This window comes from Astatotilapia calliptera, chromosome 5, assembly GCF_964374335.1.
Source record: "Astatotilapia calliptera chromosome 5, fAstCal68.1, whole genome shotgun sequence".
NCBI lineage: Eukaryota > Metazoa > Chordata > Actinopteri > Cichliformes > Cichlidae > Astatotilapia > Astatotilapia calliptera.
The window spans coordinates 35,794,257-35,802,249 of NC_137426.1; the positions used below are offsets into that span (position 1 = coordinate 35,794,257).

General features: G+C 43.0%; 1 long non-coding RNA gene across 1 annotated transcript; it reads right to left on the minus strand.

The window, feature by feature from the left end:
- Nucleotides 1-1,227: 1,227 nt before the first annotated feature.
- Nucleotides 1,228-7,936, minus strand: LOC145428983 (uncharacterized). Its single transcript, XR_013909345.1, has 2 exons — nucleotides 7,889-7,936; nucleotides 1,228-2,061 (listed from the first exon to the last, which is right to left on the minus strand). It is a non-coding gene; the product is annotated as an uncharacterized LOC145428983 (long non-coding RNA).
- Between the last annotated feature and the right edge of the window lie 57 nt (nucleotides 7,937-7,993).

Here is a 7,993-nt window from a genome sequence, read left to right on the forward strand (position 1 = left end):
TGAGTTGAAGTCTGATCGTCAAACTAAATATTTTGAAACAGTTAAAAAGCAAATTCAGTTGGAAATTCAAACTTCAAAACTGGAAAAAAAAGATTTAAATAAAAAGTCTTTGGCTTGTCGTGCAGTTTCTGTGTCATGGGGGAAAAACAAGCCTAGAAACATAACTTAAGCCATAAAATGTTTTATTTGTTTAAAAACTGTCATTACAAGCACATCTGGTGTGGAGCCGTCAAAGCGCTCTAGCGCCATCTGCTGGCACACATGTGAACCTAACATTGAACAAAAAGCTGTTTTCGCACTTCTACCTCCAAGTAAACAACAGCACACACAATGGTGGGAAATGCTGCCTTCATCGTTAGTGTGCAGAGATTTCCTAACTACAAACACGTAACAAAGAAAAAACCCAAAACACTACCCTACACCCTCAAGAAACTTGAAGAGAAAACTTTGAGTAAAATTCAACTGAAATGTGCAAAATGATAAAATCAAATATTTATTTATTCAGATAATTAATCATTAAGGAAATGTGTTTGCTATAAACTGAATGTGCATCAACCAACTAAGTCTCATCTGACCAGATGAGATTTTTTATTGACTGTACAGTAAACAGAACCAGTGGCTGTGTTATGCTGTGTGTGTGATTATATTTTTAGGGCAGTAGTGCTCAGTAAATGGTTTGAACAGCACAACAGTCATTCTAATCAGATTGTTTGGGCTTCCAAGTCACCAGATCTTAACCCAGCTGAAGAATTATGGACATTTTGCACAGAATTCTCCATCATCATAACTCCAAATAGCAGAAATATTTTGGAATAATGATGCCAAGATGCACCCTATCCCCAAATCTAAAAGGGATCCTTGGATTTCCATTAAAAGAAGCTGGAGTCAGCACATCACTGCAAAACTGGGGAAAAGATAGGACGGGGGAAACGCTTCAGCAGGAATTTGCACAAAGTGTAAAAGAAGCGTAGGTTAACTGGCGAATCTAAATTGCTCTTAGGTGTCAATGTGAGTGTGAATGGCTGCCTGCCTGTGTTAGCCCTGCGACAGACTGGCGACCTGTCCAAGGTGTAGGGCCTCTCGCCCTGTGGTAGGTGGGAGAGGCTCTAGGCCCTCCCTGTCACTGAAACTGCAGGTGAAGTGTTTTTTCCCCTTTTGTCTTTTAAATATTACCTTAAGGACCTTTAGATTAGTTCCTTCATGTACATTCATAGCACAGCACTCCACTTTGTTTTAATTACTGGGTCAGATTTTATTGGGAAGCTCAAGAAACACAAACAAAACAAAGTTACGAATTTATACATCAATCCACAGTCCAGCGTCCAACATATGAGAGCGTATTAAAAAGAAGCAACAGGAAAAAAACGTATCCGGAAAACAGATCCCTTTTATAGGTGTGGAAATACAGTCCTAGTTCATCATTCTGCTGCTCAGGTCACAAACAATACAGATACACAACACTGTTCAACATTATTATCATTTTTTAAAGTCAGTTTTGTCAGCTCTGTAATACATTAAGGACATACACAGGACAGAACCCAAACTGCAGTCTGCAACAAGAAATGAACCAAGAATAAAAACAGAGTTATAAGAACATAAGGAATACGAGGTGTTAACATATAAATATGAGTATATATGTTAACACCTCATAAATACGATAACACAAAAACTCTTACATTATGAAAATTATTCCACAGATGAAGGAGAGCTTGAGAGAGTCCACTCTTCAGGGAAGGCAATAGATTGTATAGTTATCTCCTAAAGAGGGCAAAATCACTATCCTAAAACTACACAATCTACTACCTCACACTGGACGAGCAGCAGAATACAGAGCAACATCTGAATCCACGAACACACCGCTGAGGGAGAAGACCTCCGGAATCCACACAGGGACCATTGAGATGTCTGCTTGGCACTTTGGGAAAGACAGTAGGTTGAATAGTTATCTCCCAGTGTGGGTATGACCCTAAAACTATACAACCTACTACCTCATCCCACTGTGCACATGCTGTTGGCTTTAACAAGGACCCGACTGATCCCAGAGATGTGAAGCAGTGAAGCCTGTGGAGACAGAGAGCACGGTGAGGAGACAAACACCAGAGGCTGCAGTGAAAGAAAGCCGAGTATACCATCTGCCCACTGAACTGCAAGTGTCCTGCGCAGCTGGACGGTGGCTCTACATCTGCCTGCCTGTTCATGGTGCCACATGTGACCACATCACAACTTTCAGATTGGATTCAAATGCACAGCTTAGTAACCTTTAACAGAAGGTAATGTTTCAGTACCTTCCCTCGAGCTGAGTGCTGAATTGGCATCAATGTGAACACTTGCAGGACATCCACCTGCAGACCAAGTCCACTGAGCCAACAAACAGACTCCAAAGTGCAGAGTTTTGTGAACAATGACAGTCACCAACAGACTGATAAAGATAACAAAACACACAGAGTGAACCATTCCATCATTATACTGGACCAAAAACTGAGGTCACACTGTAGCCCAGGGGGGGCAATCTCAGTCCACGAGGGCCGGTGTCCTGCAGGCTTTAGATGTGTCCTTGATCCGACACAGCTGATTTAAATGGCTAAATGACCTCCTCCACATCTCTTGAAGTTCTCCAGAGGCCTGTTAATGAACTAATCACTGACCCAGGGTGAGATCTAAAACCTGCAGGACACCAGCCCTCGTGGACTGAGATTGCCCACCCCTGCTGTAGCCTATCCAGAACACTTCATGTAGATCAGGGGTGGGCAACTGCAGGCCTCAAGGGCCGGTGTCCTGCAGGTTTTAGATCTCACCCGGGGTCAGCACACCTGAATCACATGATTAGTTCATTAACAGGCCTCTGGAGAACTTCAAGAGATGTGGAGGAGGTCATTTAGCCATTTAAATCAGCTGTGTCAGATCAAGGACATCTAAAGCCTGCAGGACAAGGCCTTGAGGCCTGGAGTTCCCCACCTCTGATGTAGATGGAGACTGCAAACTAACATGGTGGAGGTCAAGCTGTGCCAACACACCATTTGGTTAATTTCAGTCCCTGCTTGTTTATAATAACAATCAACTGTTCATTATGGGATGTTGCCACAACATTCCAGGGGGAGCCTGTACTCTGTGAGTAAACGGACAGGAGTTCTGAACTTGCTCGCACTGTACATTTCAACTGACCAGCCACCACACAGAGCTCACACTGAATGCAGGGCTGAGGATACACGAGTTAAAAATTTGAAAGAGAGACAAAAAGTTGATGAGGTATCTACGCCGACAGGCTGATCTGTTTAATTCATTTCTGTTTTTCTTCAGCAGCAGCAGACCAGTTGTTAGTGGAAGAGCTAACACAGAAAGCTAACAGCAAACGTTCATGTTACACCTGTGACAATAACCTTTCTGTGGACCTCTGCAAATAACATTCTGAGTCTCTGCTGCAGAGCGAGGACTGCAGCTTCACCAACACTGGTACTGGGTTAGAACTGGGTAATCAGTAGATACAAATGCCAGTGTGTTATCCCAATGCAAGACCCCAGTCAGCTTCTTTGATGACAATTCCAATAAAGTTAAACAGCGAGGTGAGTGTTGACAAAAAAGGAGACGAGCAGTTTTCCTCTGAGGAAATTTTTAATGCTGAAAATGCACTGCTGTCTTTAACTGTTTTTCCTAGTTTATTACACTTCTGGGATTTATTTAGTTTATACTGCCTCACAGTGAAACACTGCTGGTATTATACATTATTGCAGGTTCAGATTAACTAACAACTGTAAGAAAAATTAGTCACAATCTAATTACATTTTTCAAAGAGAGATTACAAATGTTCTTTACCGCGCTTTGTTTTCTCGTTCACCCTGAGCCACATGTCCTGTGCCAGCCTATCAAACTGTGTGTGCACAGCTGATTAAAGTGAAGGCTGTGGATATTATGACAGTGTTTTGGGGACATTGTATCTTAAACTGCAAAAACAACAACAAACCTTCAGCATTCTTTAGGGTCGAGTCTAACACGCGCATGATAAAATACTTAGAAACTGCTTGGGATTACAAACATCTTTACCAATGACTTGCATTGCTTTACTGTGCGTGTTGATCAACCTCATCACAAACAGGCAGCGCCTGTAAGGTGGAAGGCATTTTACAGCCCAAAGACACGTCGACAGTACACGAAAGTTGGATACCGGTACCATGACATCACCCAAGGAGAATGGGAGGGGACAGGATGATGGATATGACTAAGAAACTGAGGGACACTGTGTGTCCCTACAGTACAACGACTCTAACAGCAGAGTTCCCCAGAGGTTACAGTTTCTGTGTTCACAACTATCTGAGTGACATGCATGACGCACTGCATTTCAACACACTGACTAATCATGTGTCCTTTAGGCTACTCCAAACAGACTTGAACAAAGAGAAATGGGAAGGACTAATTCCAGGTATGCACAACTGAATGCATGCGTCTAAGCAAGCCATTATAGCTCCAGCCTTATAGTTTCCACGTCGACAAGTAGGCGAGAGTTTGCTCACAAGTCTTTAGCCAATGAATGAGCAGAGTCTGTGAGTTTCTCAATATTCTCAACCTCACAGTAGGACAAGATCGACACCCATCAGCAAAGTCAATGTCCTCTTCATGCCGGAGGTTTCTTCCTGTTGAAAAGGAGTTTTTCCTTACCACTGTCACCAAGTGCTTGCTCTTATAGGGGTCTTGTGATTGTCGGGATTTCTTTCTGATATTGTTACTTTCCAATATAAAGAATGTTGAGGTGACTGTTGTTATGAACTGGTGGTATATAATTAAAACTGGACTGAAGTGAATGTTTGCAACCAAACAAGTCAGGACTCCTGTTGGTCATGTAAGACATTCCAGGTTTAAGGCACCTCCGTATCGGTTTTGCTTTTCAGGGCCCTATTTCAGGAAGCCGGTTTAGAAAACTCAGAGTGAAAAACGATACTCAGGGTTGAGTAACCCCGAACTGTCCAACTCGGAATATTCGGTTTCAGAAAGGCTGATAACAATTAGTTCAGTCAACGCGGAGTTGCTTTAACCCCAAGTTAAGCGCGCGCACGAGGATACATCAAGCCCTGATTAGTGGAGCACAGATTAAGCGAGTCACCATGGAGACGGAGGGAAAGAAGGCGCAGTCAATGTATTTTACAGCGCTTGAGGCCGAAATTCTGATGGCAGCATATGCCGATAACATGCAAATTTTGCGGGAAAAAAGTAACAGCCTCAGCTGCAAAAGAAAGGGAGCATGCATGGCAAAACAAAGCCGACAGAGTCAATGCGTGAGTGTTAATTTAAACATTGATCTAGGGATTTCCACCCATTTAACACGTTATTTTATTATATTTTATTTTATTTTGTGACGTGATGTGAGCGCAGGTGCAACCCAACAGGCCCCAAACGTTCCTGGCAGCAAGTAAAAATGAAATATAAAAATATAGTCCAAACAGGTAAGGTGTAATTGTATTATGAGCCATAGTGCTTGGTCTGTTTGTCCGATGTAAATCAATTGCAGTTAGAGGCTACATTAATTTCCCCTCTGTAAGCACTTATTGAAATTATCTGAGCACATTACAAGTACATATTTGCTTACTCTGTATGCTCAAATGTGACCCGTTATAGCCAACAGAAAAAAAAGCGGAGGCCCGAAAAACAGGTGGGGGTCCTCCACCACCACCACTCACAGAGCCTGGCCACTTGGCTTCCACATTTGTGATAATGTTGGCAGCATCACATATGATCTTCACAGTGCAGAGAACACAAATTAGCATCCATTACTATAATGAAATAATTTGTTAGTTTGAAATGCTACAGGGAACTATGTACCTGCACATTAATGCTGTGGAAAGACTTCCTGTTCACATAGTCTCCTTCATTTACTGAAGGAGCAATAATTGGAATGTGAGTACCATCTATACAGCCAATCACGCCTGGGAACCGTGAGAATAAATGTAAAATTTAAGTAGTAGTTCAAATATCACCACATCATGAATTAAGTTTTGTTCATCCTGATACCTGCAATTTTGTGGCATCCCTCTTTGATAAATCTTGTGGGTCTGTGACCGGGGAACACCACAGACGAGTACAGGAGACGTTTCAGTGCAACTGTAACATTCCTGACTGCCCGACAGACGGTAGCCTTGGAAACGTGCTCAGCGTCACCAATATTATACAGAAAGCTCCCGTTTGCAAAAAACCGAAGTGCAATACAAATAAAACGTACAGAACTGAGAGCATGTCCGCGATGTGTCACATGCGTAATATATGGCCTGAGGATGTTATTCAAATAAATTATAGATTGTGCTGAAAAACGGTAACGTTCACACAGGAAATCATCAGGAAATGATAAAATGTCCAAACGCGCTCTAATCATTCTCTCCCGGCGGAGAGCTCTGCGGAGAATTTGGGCTTCAACATCTACTGGCTCTTCAAGGAAGGGACACGCCATGTCTGACACTTCCTACAGTCAGGTTTCTGACAAAGAGGCGGAGAACGTCAGGGTTAGTTGAAGTAAACCTGCTAGGGGGCAGGTTAGCTTCACGGAGTGTGTCGTCATAGTAACTCACTCAGAATTAACCTAAACTCGCTTTGTGAAACCGAAAACCCAGAGTTTTCGTTAACTCAGGGTGTACTTACTCAGAGTTTCCCCAAACCTCACACCCAGTCAGAGCAGAGGGCTTCCCCTCTGAGACTGGTTCTGTCAGAGGTCTCTTCCTGTTCAAAGGGCGTTTTTCTTTCCTCTGTCATCAAGTTCTTGTTCATAGGGGATCTCCTGATCGATGAGGCTCTCTCCCATATTGTAGGCTAGATCTTAAAATATAAAGCAATTTGAGATGGCTATTGTGAACGCGTGCTCCATAAATATGATGAATGAGGTTCTGGCCTTCAGAAATGAATACTTAAAATTGCTTCATCATCACAGACTCATTGCATTAACTACATTTAGGCCAACCCTGCTTACATCTGCCTCCCAAAGACTTGAGCCAGGGGAAAAGAAAAAAAAATTAGAAGTCAGATAAACAGCACTCATAATATTCCAGACAGCAGGCAGACCAGACAGCTGTGTCTGTCCCACACACTGTTCAGGCCTTGGTGCAGCACCTCACCTCATCTGCAGCAGGTGGGTGGGGCAAGCACGTGCCTGAGATGACCATATTAGAGAGCTCCAAGCTCAGCGACATCATAAAGATCCAACGAGAAAACTGTGAACCTGAGCAGTTAGATCAGTCCAAAGCCCTAGCTTTGTTTAGAGGGCTTACATGCACATATTACACTATGATGTAAACTGAAATACCCATATTAAATATGATTAAAGACAGCTAGGAAAACACAATAAGGGTCTTTTTTAAACTCTTGTTTGCTTGAAGAATGAATAGCCTCATAAATGAGGGCATTGACTACTACAGTCAAATGATTTTACACGCAAAGACCCTTTAACCCTGAAGAGCTTAACGTGTCCATTAGAAAGGAAGTACCTCTTCCCAACATGAAACTGCTCCCTGCCCAGTGTTTGCTCTTAAAATACAGTCAAAGCTGCCCAGTGTAGAGGCTTAATGTTTAGCAGAAACAGAAGAAGCACAAGATCCCATATGCCCATTTCCCTCGCTGGTAAAGTCCCGCTCAGTGCTTAATAAGAAGAGACGCGTGAAGCGCTCCAGTCGCCCCCGTACTCTTCATTCTGCGCCCGATAATAACCACTCCTTACTAATGGCTAGCTAACCCTGTCGGGCTAGCAGCTAGCAGCACGTTCCAGCATGGAAGTCCCAAAAGGCAAACGCCAGGCTAAAGTGCGGCAGCGGCCTCTGCAGCACTACCGAGTCTTTACATGTATGCTTGAAAGAATACTACCCCAACTACTAAGAAATGTGTATCCAAAATGTATAATTAACAAATTATACCCACCTACCTGCCATGTCGAAAGAATCCGCCACCCTCTGACTGCTTCTTCTTCGTGAAGCTGCTACGTCTTCTTCGAGGGTTTAACAGTAGAATCCTTAATGTTACATTACTG